This window comes from Geotrypetes seraphini, chromosome 2, assembly GCF_902459505.1.
Source record: "Geotrypetes seraphini chromosome 2, aGeoSer1.1, whole genome shotgun sequence".
Classification (NCBI taxonomy): Eukaryota; Metazoa; Chordata; class Amphibia; order Gymnophiona; family Dermophiidae; genus Geotrypetes; species Geotrypetes seraphini.
The window spans coordinates 300,297,572-300,313,609 of NC_047085.1; the positions used below are offsets into that span (position 1 = coordinate 300,297,572).

Here is a 16,038-nt window from a genome sequence, read left to right on the forward strand (position 1 = left end):
TGAAGGAAAAGGGGATTGAGGGATACAGATAGAAGTAAGGATAGGTTTTTTTTTTTTTTTTTTTTTTTAGGGCAGGGAACACTTGACAGGTCATGGACCTGATGGGCCGCCGCGGGTGCGGACCGCTGGGTGCGATGGACCTCTGGTCTGATCCCGGTGGAGGCAACTTCTTATGTTCTTATGTTCTTATGATAAAAAAACTATATATATATATTATATATATATATATATATATATAATAGCTAATAATAATATAGTGTAAAGTGCAAGTGCTCATATACAATTCATACTAATCTTACAAAAATCATTTGATAATAAAAAATACTAATAACTAAAGTTAAATTCATACAAGTTCAAAGAACAAAGAATTAATGAATAAATAGGAGAATAAATAAGTGAATAAATAGACTCAATCCTAGTTCATAAAATAGGCTAGAAAAATGCTTATACTATGAAATCATATATTTTCCTAATAGTAATTCTTAAAGTTACTTGAATCGTTTGAACACTGAATATAAAGTTCATGAATACAATCAATAATTTATAGTACTATTTAGAAAGGGGAAAAGGTTGATCTAACTCTCTTCTGATATTCAAATCCTAACTATCCAAAATCAATCTAGCACTCTTCAGATACATGAACACAATTTGTAAGTCCCCAAAAAAGTAAATAAAAGGAAAAAGTTTATATCTGTAGCCCTACTAGAAAAGTGTCCTTAGCAACCTTTGTTTTAAGGCGCTTCTCTCAATTAACAGCACCCTTTATTTTGAGGCGCTTTGAGGCACTTCTCCCAATCAATAGCATTATACACTTAATGGAAAATTTCATCACACAAAATCACATATGAAATGAAAATCACCACTGGATACAAATCACCACTCGACAGAGCTCCGTTTCGCCACCTTCATCAGGAGCAGAGATTGTCTTCAAAAGATATGAAAGGCCGACACTGGCTGGTGAAACCTGTCAGTCCGAATTTCCACAGCGTACAGCAGTCAAAACGCTGGAGAAATAAAAATGGAGATGGTGTCTACAGGATTTAAGAACGCCTTAGAGACCCCACACGGACATCCTTGCATTGTCAGCTGTTGTATTTCATATTGTTGTTGAATTTGGTGTGTATATTTGTAATATGAAAATCTCAATAAAAATTTAAGTTAAAAAAAAAATTCACTTGCCAGTTTGAAAACAAAATAAATAAATATTGAGCCCTTTCTACATAGTAACATAGTAAAAGACGGCAGATAAAGGCCTGAACGGTATATCCAGTCTGCCCATTAATTATATCCATTAAAAATTCATGATTAAATTAACTTGTCTTCTTTGATATTTCTGAAAAATAGACAGTAAAATCCATGTGGTATTGCCCTAGGTTCCAAATGCTGAAGTTGCCGTCCATCTCTCTCCAGCCTATCCAACCATCTTGTTTGCAGGTACCATAAAGTCTGGCCAGTAACATCCTCATGTTCCAAGTTAGTGGAGTTCCCATTGATGCCCTCCCCAGTCCATTCTACACCAAATCACCACATATGGGACTCAGACCGTGCAAGTCTGTCCAGTACCAGCCTTAGTTCTTTAATTTACATCCTTTGTTTTCTAACCAGAAATCCTTTTTGTTTATCCCACGCTTTTTGAATTCCATCACTGCTTTCCTCTCCACCATTTCCCTCGGGAGGGCATTCCAGGCATCTACCACCCTCTCCGTGAAAATGAATTTCATAACATTGCTCCTGAGTCTTCCTCCCTGCAACCTCAAATTATACCCTCTAGTTTTACCATTTTCTCTTCTCTGGAAAAGATTTGGTTCTATATTAATACCTTTCAAGTATTTAAACGTCTGTATCATATCTCCCTTGTTAATCCTCTCCTCCAGAGTATACTTTATTTAGGTCTTCCAGTTTCTTCTCATACTTCTTTTTGTTCAAACCCCTTATCATTTTCGTCGCCTTCTCTGGACCACTTCAAGTCTTTTAATATCCTTCACCAGATACTGCCTCCAAAACTAAACACAATACTCCAAGTGTGGCCTTACTAGTGACCTATATAGGGGCATCAACACCTTCCTTCTTCTGCTGGTTATTCCTCTTTCTATACTGCCTAGCATCCTTCCGGCTACAGCCTCCACCTTATCACACTGTTTAGATGCCTTTAGATCCTCAGACACAATCATCCCAAGGTCCCTCTCTCTGTCAGTGCTTATCAGCTTCTCACCTCCCATCTCCCAGCACATATGTTGTTTTTTTCATCTGATAATAACAGTGCACAAGTTTTGTAAATGGCGTGCACTATTTGCAAAGAACGCACGTTTTTAGAAAGAGTGCACTCTTTCCTGATAGTACATGCATGTGCAAACCTTTGCATGTGTGCAAATTAGTGTGCACATTTGTGCACTATCAGCAAAGAGTGTGCACACTTTGCAAAGAGTGCACCAATTATGGGACACACATTATGAACACTTAGCAACTTAGTAGCTATTGACACCTGTTCCATGAGCTGGTTTATACCTGTTTTATCTTTCAAGTTCAACTTATTTGAATACCACTAATATAAAACCGATGTTAAAATCTAAGCAGTTTACAATGGAATAAAAATATAGCTGGGGATTAAAACTAGGAACAGACTTAATTACTTTGCTCATAAGCAATGCTGGTTCCTGAGCAGAGCCTGAAGTCTGACTTGAATGCACACTGCTCACAAATGCTTCTATCTGAGATCCAGTTCTGAGCAATCTGTGTCTGCAGGGATTTAAATACTTCAGGGAGATTACCTGCCAGTCCATAGGCAACAGAACACTATTTTGTTAGGTGGGGAGGCCTTGGGGCTCTGTCCTAGGCCCCAGCAGAGTCCTGCGACACAACCTCTCACCAGTTCCCGACTCCCCCACCCATCTCCTTTTGGCGATGCACTTTTTAATCATCGGGCAGCCACCACGCAGTGTCAATGAGCAGGTCTGCCCCAGAAGTAGAATGAAGGGTTCCGGGACAGGCCTGCTTGTTGACGCGGCGTGGCAGCTGCCCCAAAATTTAAAAGTACAGCGCTGGGAGGAGGTGGGTGGGGGAGTACAGCCATAACCAATTGGCGATTGGCAATCTTTGTGGAGGCCGTGGCCCCTGTGGCCTCCCCCGTTCTGATGCCATGTGCCAGTCAGAATCCACTTCAAAGTTGTTAGAAGCTGCAATGACTGCCACAGGTGAAGCTCAGACACAGAGACCAGAAAATAGTAGACACTACATAAGATTTGATTGCTTTTGTAATTACCACAGGCAAGTAGGAAGGAGCCAAAGTTGAAAGTGTCTGGTGTGGAGTAATAAAGAACATATTTGAAAGAGGAGGCCAGATCTCAAGCTTAAGGATCCATTTCACCTTTTCTCATCCTTCATGTATAGCAACAATTCAGAAAGGGCAAGTCTTTCCCTCTGTGGAAAAAAAAAATGAAAGTTTTAGTTTATAAAGATATCTTTCAAATGTCACTGCTGAAAAAATCACAAAAAAAAAAAAAATATATATATATATGACTTGTACAAGTGGAAACAATATATACATTAGAGAGCTTTTGTGTGTGTTCCTAAGGTTGTCAAAGCAGAAAAATGTCAAAGACGCTTTGAATCAAACCTCTTTTCTTTTACAACCTCTCCATGAACCATCCCAATGATCTCACTGTAAACCTTTTCCCTTACTGTAGAAGCAGGGTCCAGCAACAACATAAATCATGGCTGAGACTGTCTGAATGCATATCCTCTACCTCCAGACTCGGTCCTTTTCTTTTTGGCTTCCATGTGGAGATGGAGCCTAGGAGGTGAGCCAAAACTGGCTCCCTCTTGGCCTGTGCAACTTCAAAATTTATTGTTACTACTGCCACAGCAGCTTCAGTTGAATAATAAAGTAGATAAAAAGGTGTTAGTCCATAGAAACTCTTTGAACATTCTGTAGAAAGTAGAACATTGTTTAGAAAGTGAAATGTTGAATAAAACTCATGAGACCCTGTGCTCTAAGGCCCCGATGTTCTAAACATACCATTAAAATCCTATGAGTCATTGTAGTGCTGGTAAATTTTCTGATTTCAAAAAGATGAGCAATGCTAGAAAAACTTTGCATGCAAATGAGCTCCGCGGAGGTCCACAGAAATTCCATCAGATCAGTTCTTAGAGAAAGTGCCCGCCGGAAAAAGGCATAAATGTTGCATGCGCAAAGAAATGCTATGTCATAGACATGCATGAATGTCAATCATAGGTGTGCCTTATTGTAGCACATCATGGGCTCACGTCATAAGCGTGCATCATAAGCGCACGTCACATGTGGTGATAGCCGGAGGGATGGGGCAGAGAACTACCAGCAAACTATGCAAATGGAAATGCTTTTTTCTACACTGCTTCTATTGGACATATATGCAGAATTCCACCAACAGTGAAGTTAAATATATATACAGTAAAACCTTGGATTGCAAGTAACTTGGTTTGCAAGTGTTTTGCAAGACAAGTAAAACATTTTATTAAATTTTAACTTGATATACAAGCAACGTCTTGCAATACAAGTACATACAGTATACACACATCACAATTGAGCCGATTGTTCTCTCTGACGCTGTGGGAGTGTAGTGACTGTTTTCAACAAGCAAAGTCTTGCAACACGAGTACATACAGCAGTGGCGTACTAAGGGGGGGGCGGGAGGGGCGGTCCGCCCCGGGTGCCAGCCATGAGGAGGGGCGGGAACGCGGCGCAGGAAGCAGCGCCTAAGCAGCGCAGAGATCGCTGATGTCGGGATCCTGCTGCGGCTGCTTCTTAGGTGGTGCAGGAAGGTCAGTGGGGCGAGCGGTCCTTCGGGGGTGGTGGGGGGGGACTGAACGGCAAGGCCGGGAGCATAGGTAGTGCTGCTTCATAGTGATGCGGGGAGGCCAGGGGCGAGCGGTCCTTCGGGGTGGGGCGGGCGGGCAGGCAGTCAGGCTTTCAAGGAGGAGGGGGATGACAGACAGGCAGGAAGGCCTTCAAGGGGGGACAGGCCTTCAAGGGGGGGGGACAGGCAGGCCTTCAAGGGGGGGGACAGACCTTTGGGGGGGTGTGCAGACCTTCAAGGGGGAGGGACAGGCCTTCAAGGGGGGGCAGGCAGGCAGGCCTTCAAGGGGGGGACAGGCCTACAAGGGGGGGGGGACAGGCCTTCAAGGGGGGTGCAGACCTTCAAGGGGGGACAGGCCTTTGGGGGGGACCCTGGTTTAGAAGTACACGGAGGGAAGGGGGTGTTCAAAGAGACGTGCATATGCCAAACTTTGGGGGGGAGGAAGAAATAATGGGTCTGAAAATAGAGGAGAGGGAGAGAGATGATGGACCATGGGATTTAGGGAGGGAAGGAACAGAAAGGGAGAGAAATTGGACACAAGGGATGGTGTGGAGGAGGGATAGAGATACTGGATAGGAGGGTAATTGGGAAAAGAAAGGGAGAGATGGTGGACTCGGGTGGTGGGAAAGGAGGGAGAGATGCCGGATGAAAGGGTAGTTAAGAAAAGGTGGATCTGTGGAGGGAGATGAAAAAAAGGAAAGATACCAGACTTCCTGGGGAGGGAAGGGAAATGGAAAGGGAGGACAGAGTTGGCAGATGGATGGTTAGCATGCAGAAAGAAGAAAGAAGGAGACCCCAAGTTATCAGAAGAAAACCAGAGCCTTGGACCAACAAGATTTGAAATATAACCAGACAACAAAAGGTAGAAAAATTAATTTTATTTTCTGTTTTGTGATTATAATATGTCAGATTTGAAATGTGTATCCTGCCAGAGCTGGTGTTGGACTGCAAACGTGAGCTAGGATTTAACAGAGAGAGGAAAAGTCCTTTTTGTTTCTTTATTTTATTTACACCACAGCGCCAGTGTGATTAGGAGAAGCCAAAGGGGGTGAAAAAGCTATAAAACCCACCAGGAGTTTTGAAAAAAATCGCCCAACTGGGCAGGAAAATCGAATTGAAAAACCAATTCAATAGGCTGAATCGAATCAAAATTTTTTTTCCTGAATCTGGCAGCATTAGTTTGCGCTACTGTCTTAGACTTTAGGACCTGGGATTGGGGAGAGATGGCATCCTCAGTACTTTATAATGCAAGTGAAACGAGGATTTGGTCAGACTTTTGAAGGGTCTGCAGAAAAAAAATATTGAATAGGCCGGGGACATGAGACAGCATGAAATGGGAACTTTTCTTCCTTCTATTTTTGTGAATGGAAAGGCTGAGGATGTCAGAGAGTTCAGTTAAAATATGTGCTTTATAAGAAAATATAATAACGCGTTTTATAAAGTTTATAGCATAGCTGGCCTACCCAGTGAGGTGTTCCTAGTGGTGGTGGTGGCAGCGTGTCAATGTGTTGAGAGGAAGAGGTGGTCTGGGAAATTCTGCTGAGCAAACTCCGGGCCCATTTCCACCCCCCAGTTAGTCCACTCCACTCAACTGGTTCACACACTGAGTGGGTCTTTGGGTGTTGTGTTGGGATCTCTTCCAGTGGTTTATCAGTATCTCCTTCTGGTCCAAGGAAGGAAACTTTGTTATCCTTAGCATTGACCTACAGAATATGTTTGTAACAGCGCTGCTTGTGTGGCATTAGGCTATGTAGTGATCGAAAGAAAAAAACAGACCTTTGCACATTTTTGCACTATATGGTGGGTGTATGAGGAGATTCACATTTCCTGCACAGCTAAGTCCATGTGAAGTTACCTTGTGCTGTATTTGACATCTAGCAAGGTCTCTGTTTGAAAAGAAAGATCTAAACTTAAAAATGAAGTGGCCAGAAGTTATGGTAAAAGCAGATAGTGTAGCTGGTTTTAAGAAAGATTTGGACAAATTCCTGGAGGAAAAGTCCATAATCTGTCATTAAGACATGGGGGAAGTGTCTGCTTGCCCTGGATCGGTAGCATGGAATGTTGCTACTCTTTGGGTTTTGACCAGGTATTAGTGTCCTGGATTGGCTACCATGAGAATGGGCTACTGGGCATGATGGACCATTGGTCTGACCCAGTTAGGCTATTCTTATGTTTATGTTCTCATTTGTAGGGGCCTTTGGTTTCACTTCTTATTTTAATGTATTTTTTTTCTGGGAACTTATAAGTGTTTTTTATAATGGGAACAAAAATGGAAGAGAATAAATGTGTGTGTGGTTAGGGGGTAACTAATTTCTTCAGCTAAATAATTCAATCCACTTCAAACAGACATAGGAGAACTCACGCACCATTCACACACCCTCCAACCAAAAACGTCAAAAGAAAAAAACTGTTCGACAACCTCCTAGCCATTCGAGCTGCAACACTCGACCCCCAACTCTACAACCAATTGACATCGACCACAGACTGCAAAACGTTCAAAAAGAAATAAAAACCCTTCTATTCAAAAAACACATAAAACCGAACTAACACAATCAGAACTGTCCCAAGCATCACCTGCAACTACTCCATATGTACTTCTGATGTCATGACAATTCAGACATAATTTATGTTATGTTATGTTTGGAATATAAGAAAATTTTCACTGCTTGTTTCTATTCTGACCATTTATTCCGTTTCATGGTCATTACAAAAAAATATTTTTTTACATGGGGGGGGTGTCAAAAAATGATGGGCCCCGGGTGCCACATACCCTAGGTACGCCACTGACATACAGTATATACATGTCAGATCATCACAACTGAGCCAATGGTTCTTCTCTCTGCTGCAGGGTGGTGGTGAATGATTGGGGAGGAAAAAAGAAATGAGGCAAGACTGATTGGGAGGGGTTGGGAGAGAGAGAGAGAGAAATGCTGGGGAGGGAGATAGACAGAGGCTAGGCTATGGGCTGAAGAGAATAAGCGACAATAGAGAGGGGAAATGCTGCTTACAATGGGGAATGAGAGATGGATAGGGAAAGAGGGACTATATGCCAAATAATGGGAACAAAGATAGGCAGGGGCAATGCTGAATAGTGTAGGAAGCGGAGAAGAGACAGAAAGAGAGAAAGATGGGCTTTGTTACCTACCACAGGGGGAGAGAGACGGACAGGGAGATGGGGGTGTATGGAGAGACATAGAGGAGAAGCTGGATACAGGGAGGCAGGGAGTGAAAGAAAGACAGGAAATACTGCATCATGGGTGAGGGGAAATAGAGAGAGAATTATAGAGAGAGGGAAAAAAAAAGCTGGATGTAGGGTGAGAGAAAGAGAAAGAGAGACAGGCATAGGCAATGCTGGATAGTAGGGGAAAGGGGAAGAGATGGAGGAGATGCCGGATGGTGAAAGGGGAGAGACAAGAGGGTTGTGAGCAGGCAAGAGGGAGAGAGATACAAGAGATGAGTTGCTGGGAGGCAGGTAGGAGAGAGAGAGGGGTGGCAGGTAGGAGAGAGAGAGAGGGGAAATGCTAGATGGCAGTGGTAGAGAGGAGAGCTAATGAAAAACTTGGGGAAAAGAGAATGAGAGGGCCAGAGTGAGGGAGCTGAAAAGCTGTAGACAGACACAGTAAAAAGAGGGAGATTGAGGACTGGATAATATGAATGAAATCTGAATGGAGAGGTAGAAAAAAAATGGAAAAAAGTTGAAAAGACTAGATCAGTGTTGGAATTGGTTGTAGTGGAAGAGGTGAAGAAACCAGAAAAAGAAAAAACAAATGACAGTTTGTTAAAAGAGAGTTAAAAGAAGATAATAATAAGAATTTATTTTGTATATCGCCATACCCAGCGAGTTCTAGGCAGTTCACATCAGTTAATCAGAGGTACAAACAATGAAGTCATTGAAGTTAACGGGTTAGGAATGTACAATAAAAAGAAGTAGGAAGAGATTCCTAGTCATTAGTGGATGGCAGTGAAAGAAGTAAAGTGTATTAAGAGTTCAGTCTGTGGAATAAGTGTGTTTTGAGTTGTTTTCTGAAGTCAAGGTAGGCGGGGGCATCGAGCACAATTTGGGCTAGTCATGGGTTCAGTTTAGCCGCCTGGAAGGAGAAGATTTTGTCAAGGAACCTTTTGAAATGACATAATTTTAGTGAGGGGAAGGCGAACAGGTGAATTCTGCAGGAGCTCTTATTGTTGTAGTTTAAATTGAAGTGAGGTATCTTAGTGACATACCAAATACTGTTTTGTAGCAGAAGCATGAGAACTTGAACAGGACTCTGGATTAAAATGGTAACCAGTGCAATTTATGGTAGAAGGGGGTGACGTGTTCCCATTTGTTCAAGCCAAAGATGAGGCGGACGGCAGTGTTCTGAATCAGTTTCAGTCTCCTGATGGTTTTCTTCAAGGAGTCCAGGTAAATGATGTTGCAGTAGTCCAGGAAGCTGAGAATGGAGGATTGTACTAACAAACGAAAAGAGGTGTCGTCGAAGTATTTTTTTATGGTGCGGACCAAAGACTGGGACCAATACAATTAGAAAAATTAAAAGGTCAGACAGCAAAGATAGAAAAATATATTTTTCCACTTTAAAAGTTAATAAAGAAAAAAGTAAGGTGACACCTTTACATTGGACTAAACACATTTTTTGACTAACTTTTAGAGATCAAATTTTAATTATTCAGGTCAGGACAGTATACTGCTGTATACTTGTCCTGTTTTAAAGTCTGCAAAATCCTGAGTGGAGTAGAACGGGTACAAGTAGATCAATTTTTAACTCTGTCAAAAATTACAAAGACTAGGGGGACACTCGATGAAGTTATAGGGAAATACCTTTAAAACCAATAGGAGGAAATCTTTTATCACTCAGAGAATATTTAAGCTCTGGAACGCGTTGCCAAAGGTTGTGGTAAGAGCGGATAGCGTAGCTGGTTTTAAGAAAGGTTTGGACAAGTTCCTGGAGGATAAGTCCATAATCTGTTATTGAGAAAGACATGGAGGAAACCACTGCTTGCCCTGGATCGGTAGCATGGAATGTTGCTACTCCTTGGGCTTTGGCCAGGTAGTAGTGACCTGGATTGGCCACTGTGAGAATGGGCTACTGGGCTTGATGGACTATTGGTCTGACCCAGTAAGGCTATTTTGGCCTCCTAAACTAAAACTAGTCCAAAATAATAAAAAAAGTTAGCCCAATAAGAAGGTATTAACTTATTTTCTGTCATTGTTTTATTTGTAATGTTGCAATTGGAGTGTGAGTGTGTGTGTGTGTCTGTGTCTGTCTGTCTGTCTGTGTTCCTTTTCAGTTCCAGTCATACAGCAATAGAAAACACAATAAAGATGTACAGGCAAAAACCAGAAGGGATATGTCAGTTTAAAAAAAATGTATATCTGTTCTCTATATTTTCCACACTACAAAGGGATGTATCACTGTTTCTGTCTCTTTGTTTTTACACTGTATGCGGAGTATGGCTTCTTGGGTTTGAGTTTATTTTTTGTATACATATTTCTATTTTTAGTTTGTGGTTACTTATTCTATACTTGATAAGGGTCTACCTGCAATCATATGTGAAAAAGACTGGGTATTCAGTTAGCACTGAGTGTTTGTGCAGAACTGATCGGTACGAATCCAGCTTGTATAGTTTTTCAATAGATATACGAATGTTCTGCCCACTGCAGTTTACAATATATATATATATATTTTTTTAGCGGGGGACTAGAAAGGACTTGGGGGCTCCTTTTACTAAGCTGCGTTAGGCCTTTAACGCGCGGAATAGCGCGCGCTAGACCTTGACGCTAGCATTGAGCTGGCGTTAGTTCTAGCCGCAGCGCGCGCGGTAATTTCCTGCGTGCGCCAAAAACGCTAGCACACCTTAGTAAAAGGAGCCCTTGGTGTGGCTCCCGGGCATTAGTGTTATGGCTTGATAGAATTGCTTTATAGGTCCTGAGTGAATTTGCAGGGGTTTCTATTACTTCACAGTCCCCCCTCTTTCACAAAGGCACGCTAACCGTTTTAGCACATGCTAAATGTTAGAATGGGCGTGTTAGCGTTTAGCACATGCTAAAACAGCTAGCGCGCCTTAGGATGCCTGGTACTGGATTTGGGATTTGGATTTAGTTCATGACTTTCCAATTGTAGCTCAATGAGAGTTATATTAAGATACAGTAGGTATTTTCCTGTCTTTGGAAGGCTTATATTCTGTTCTAAATACTTGTATCTCTTATAATAAAACCTAAGCGGCGCATGCGCACTCTTATCGGCATGCTTCCATGATCCGTAGGTCCGTGGCCGGCAAGAGTGCACATGCGCGCTTACTCCGGCCCCACGCGCGGCAGAGAAATTTTAAAGTGCGGCACTCCCTGCTCTCCAGCATTGGCATTTTCTGCACGGCGGTTTCCCCATATTAAAAAAGAGACTACGGCGGTGGAGATAATAGGGGAAGCCAAAGAAGTCAGCTGTTTGCAACGGCCCCACACTCGCGGTCTCGCTGGCTCCCTTGCTGGGGTTTTTTGCGGAGGCAGCTCCTCTTGTGTCCGGCCCTGTGTTCAGGGCTTCTCCGAGGGCTGGCTCTCATGGAGATGTTGTTTTTCTGTTTGGGGCTGCGGCGGTGGCTTCTCTCGGGAGCCGCACCAGCGTCGGAGACCTCTCTGACGTCACAATGGCAGAGACAAGGCTCCAACAGAGGGGTAGCATTTTCGTGGGAGCCGGCCTTCAGAGAGGTTTGGGACGCGAGGACGGATGCGGGAGGGGCTGCCGCCGCGAAGGGCTTTAGTGGTGGAGCTAGCCAGACCGCGAGGGTGGAGCCGTTGTAAGTGTGGATCGGTCGAAAAGCCACCGCTGCCTGAGGCTTTGAAATTGCTCTCCCACCTTATTTGCTTCGGGCTGATGATGTCACTCCCTCCCTCCCCGGCTCTGCCTCTGCCCAGGTTCAAAAGCAGGAGAGGCGGTCAGCTTGCATTCCCTCTCTCTCTCGCTCCTAAATCGTGGACGGGCTCAAGAGTTACATTAGACAGCTTTCATCGCCCTGAGCCCCCCCCCCCTTTTTTTTTTCTTTCCGCTCCCTAGATCGAGACTGTGCAATGAGTTTCTCTAAAGAGTCCAGATTGTCTCTCCATTTAAATGTTAACATTTCACATCTAGCACCCGTTAATCTAATGAGCTTAAACACTAGTGCATTTATAAAATATTACAAATATTGTTTTTTTTTAATATGTTGTAATATGCTTAATATGTTATTATTTATTTTGTATGTTGTTTTGTAAACTGCAGTATATAGGCGGTATATAAATTTTTTTAAATAAATAAATTTTTTTGAACACTGTATTCATGTTTTGCCATATTACAGAGGTTCTAGGGAAACAGCTGATACAGCTGCACCAGTGAAGGACTCATTCTTTGCAGCTTTCAGAAGTGTTCCACTATGCTTTTAATACTGAGAAAGGCGTCCACTCCAAGGATTTTTAACTTACTCAGTTCTGCTTTATCCCGTACCCTAACCCAGTGTCCCGCAAACTTTGTCGAGCCGTGGTACACTAAACCTAGTGGCCACGGCTTGAGGTATCCAGAAATGCATAGATGTTGATGCGATGACATCAGGCGCATGCATGATGTCATCACTCGATGGCTGCGCATGCACAAAGGGCGCTGAGCCGCCAGTGAGGGGTGCCAGTGCTGAGCCGCACAGAGAGGAGAGGCACTGGCGGTTTGCTTACAGGATGTGCCTCTCGTCCCCTAGAGGCATGTTCTGTAGGCAGTCAGCTGGTGCCAGCACCTCTCCTCCCTATTATCTTGCAGCACACCTGAAATCTAAGGTGGCACACAGTTTGCGATACACTGCCCTAACCCTAGCCCCATCCTATGTAACGTCACCTAGCCCCATCCACTTTAGCCTCCCAAACAGCAGTGGCATGTGATGACATTAGCAGGGGACTCAGTAGGTGAACTAAATCAGGGGTGACCAACCTTGGCTCTCACCAACTCAGGTTTTCCACAATGAATATGCATGAGATCTATTTGCATATAATGGAGACTGTGCATATAAATAATCTCATGCATATTCATTGTGGAAATCCTGAAAACCCAACTTCATTGAGGCTCTCAAAGATCAAGGCTGGACACTCTTGTGTTAAACATAAGTGCAATGGATACCCTTAACCAAGATTAAATGTGCTCACTGTTGAGCTGAAAGATGTCACGTCTTGGTTTCTCTCTGAGAGTCACCTATAATATTTGCTACTTCTCCTTTTGACTTCTGTATTGATATGAAAAAACTGTTCTGTTATCACTACCACCTTTCTGAAATCTATCATTCAGAGGTAAACACAGACTGACATTTTCTTGAGTAGAATTGAAAGTTCCATAAAAAAATACTTTGAGCAATACAGACTTTGTGATATTTTGAGGCTGAAGTAGCAAGTTATTATAGACCCACAAACAAGAGGCAAAAGCAGAGGGCAGCAGACACGACCTCCAGGGTGCATGCAACAAAATAAAATCAGTTTTGCTCTGTCACTCATTCCTTCTTCAGGTCATACTCAGATAAGAGTAACAGTAGACCAGTACCCAGTGTTCCCTCGGTTGTTCGCGGTCAGCGGATTGCAGTCTCGGTCATTCACGGTATTTTCTGACCGCGAACTGCCAACAAGGAGAGGGCAGCAGGAGAGGCAGGAGAGATTAGCCAGAGCGCCGCGAGTGCAGGAAATCACTCGCAGTACACTCCGATCGCCTCTTCCTGCACTAAGTCGGGCCTTATTCAACCAGGAGCTGCGTGTCAAAGCTATCCGCTCTTACACAACCTTTGGCAATACGTTCCAGAGTTAACTATTCTCCGAGTGAAAAAAATTTCCTCCTATTGATTTTAAAAGCATTTCCCTGCAGTTTCATCGAGTGTTCCCCTATCTTTGTAATTTTTGATTAAATGAAGAATCGATTCTACTCCACTAAGGATTTTGTAGACTTTAATCATATCTCCCCTCAGCCTTCTCTTTTCCAAGCTGAAGATCCCTAACCTTTTTAGTCTTTCCTTATACGAGAGGAGTTCCATCCCCTTTATCATCATGAGATGTATTTCCACCTGTTGGGAGGGGGTGCAACTAGGGCAGTTGCCCTTGTCAGAGAGAGCCGCAAGCTTGCTAGAAGCTTAGTAATGGGCTTTGGGAGTCTCCTCCCAAATTTATGTCCTGGGGCCCAGCCATGTATAACACCAGCTCTGGCAAGATTTATATTCCAAGTCTGACATATTCTAATCACAAAATAGAAAATATCACCTCTCTCTGTATCTGTAGGGTGGAGGTTGGTTGCTCTTTATCTCTGGGCATTTACTATAGACCAGAATTTTCTTTCAATTCCCTCTATAAAAGATTTTTTCTATATTAGAAAAACAAATTTTTCAGTAGTTGCTCCAACATTATGGAATGCTCTGTCGCATCAACTCCGCCATGAAAAACAACTTGATAGATTCAAGATAAACTTAAAGACTTTCTTATTTCGAGATGCTTTCATTTGCTCTTAAAACATTTCATTCTTAATTAACCAACCGCTTCTATGAAGCGATCCCATCCTAAATGTTTTATCCTCTCCCTCCATTTCTTTCAATCTCATTTCTTTTTATTTTATTTTTTCTCTTTTTTCTCTCTTGCTTTCCTAATTATGTAACTTTACCCCTCCCTTCCCCTCTTACCATCACTCTCAAGTTCATCTAGTTCGTGTCTTTAATGTACACTTTTATTAACTCTTTTTATAAATATAATTTTTAATCTCTATTTTTAACATTTTATTGTAAACCGGCTAGATACCAGTTGATGGTCGGTATATTAAAAGTTAATAAACTTGAAACTTGATACATATATGAGCTCCCCTGGGAGAACAATATAGAAAATTAATAAAATAAATAGTGTGTTTTGGGATACTACTAAATAATGCCTTTTAGTGCACTTGATGAGAATTTCTAAGTAAATAATATGCCCAACAGATGTCCTGCATCAACATAAACCACATACTATCATACTGTCATATTTACATCTAGTGTTTTTCCCACCTGCTATGGAATCTATATCATACACAACATAGCTAAAATGTCCCTCTTACAGCTTTCCTTAGAAAAAAATGTATTCAAATCATGGTAGCACCTCAGCAGTAGCAACACAAAATTCTTTCACTGTCAGATACTTTGGAACTCTTTTACTAATAACTAGCTCATATTTATCAGTTGCCATAGATTTGTTTTATTCCTATGGTTCTCACAGCAGAAAACATGCACTATTCATTAGTAAAACACTCTGTAAAGAAACTTCTCAGACCCTATGCTGTAAACCAATTCTGAACACACCAATAACTGTGCTTTTAAAGAGGATGCAGCAATACACATCCCATTGGAAAAGCCGAACAATTCAGACATGTATAGATCTCCACCAAAACTGCATGCCAACAGGATTTCTCACCTGGGTAACATGAAGAACACAGACAAACCTTCACAAATGACAGGATAAAGGACAAAAAATGGAGAATTGTCTTTAAGCCTAGCCTCAGCCCTTCCCTTCCCCATCTCCCCATGCCTCCCTGTAACTCAGCCTCAGCCCTACCCCTCCCCTTTCCATCAATCGCACCCATAGTCCGGTCTCAGCCCTTCCCTATCTTCCTATCCCTTCCTGTAACCCAGCCTCAACTCTTCCCTTCTCTAAACCCTAAATTTGTCCCTATAGGCTGACATCAGTGTTCCTTTCCCTACCCCACATTCCTCCCTGTAGTAAAGCATCAGCCCTTCTCCCCCCCTCACTGTCTAGCATCAACACTGTCCTTCCCAATCCCTCACCACCACCCAGAAGCACACCAGCATTAAGTATAAAGCTTTTGTGTTTAACTTGAGCAGTACAGAGCCCCAGCACCATCACCCCAATTTTTTTTTTTTTAACTGGTTAGCACTTCTCTGCAAGGGTCTACTGCAATGAAGCCCTGATGAGTTACTGGAGAACAGGCCATGGGAGGGAGCAGGGTGAAGCTGCAAATGAGAAGCACTCCCAACAACAGAAGCATGAGTCACTGGCACTGCTCCCGCCTCATTCTCAGCCCTTTGACCCTCCCAGAATGAGAAGGAAGGGGTGGGCGGGCATGACAGCTGTATCCCTACTGACTTAGCGTATTCCAAAGCTGGACCACCAATGTCAAGCACCCTGCCTCAATATAAGCGGATAGACAGAAACGTAGCGTTGCCAGATTTTACATTCATA

General features: G+C 42.7%; 1 protein-coding gene across 1 annotated transcript in view; it reads right to left on the reverse strand.

The window, feature by feature from the left end:
• Window positions 1-16,038, reverse strand: part of IL2RB (interleukin 2 receptor subunit beta) — a 194,575-nt gene that overhangs the window by 145,118 nt on the left and 33,419 nt on the right. Inside the window, exon 2 of the mRNA XM_033929886.1 lies at window positions 3,260-3,417. The gene's annotated coding sequence lies outside the window, so the exon portion shown is untranslated. The remainder of the gene's footprint in view (window positions 1-3,259; window positions 3,418-16,038) is intronic.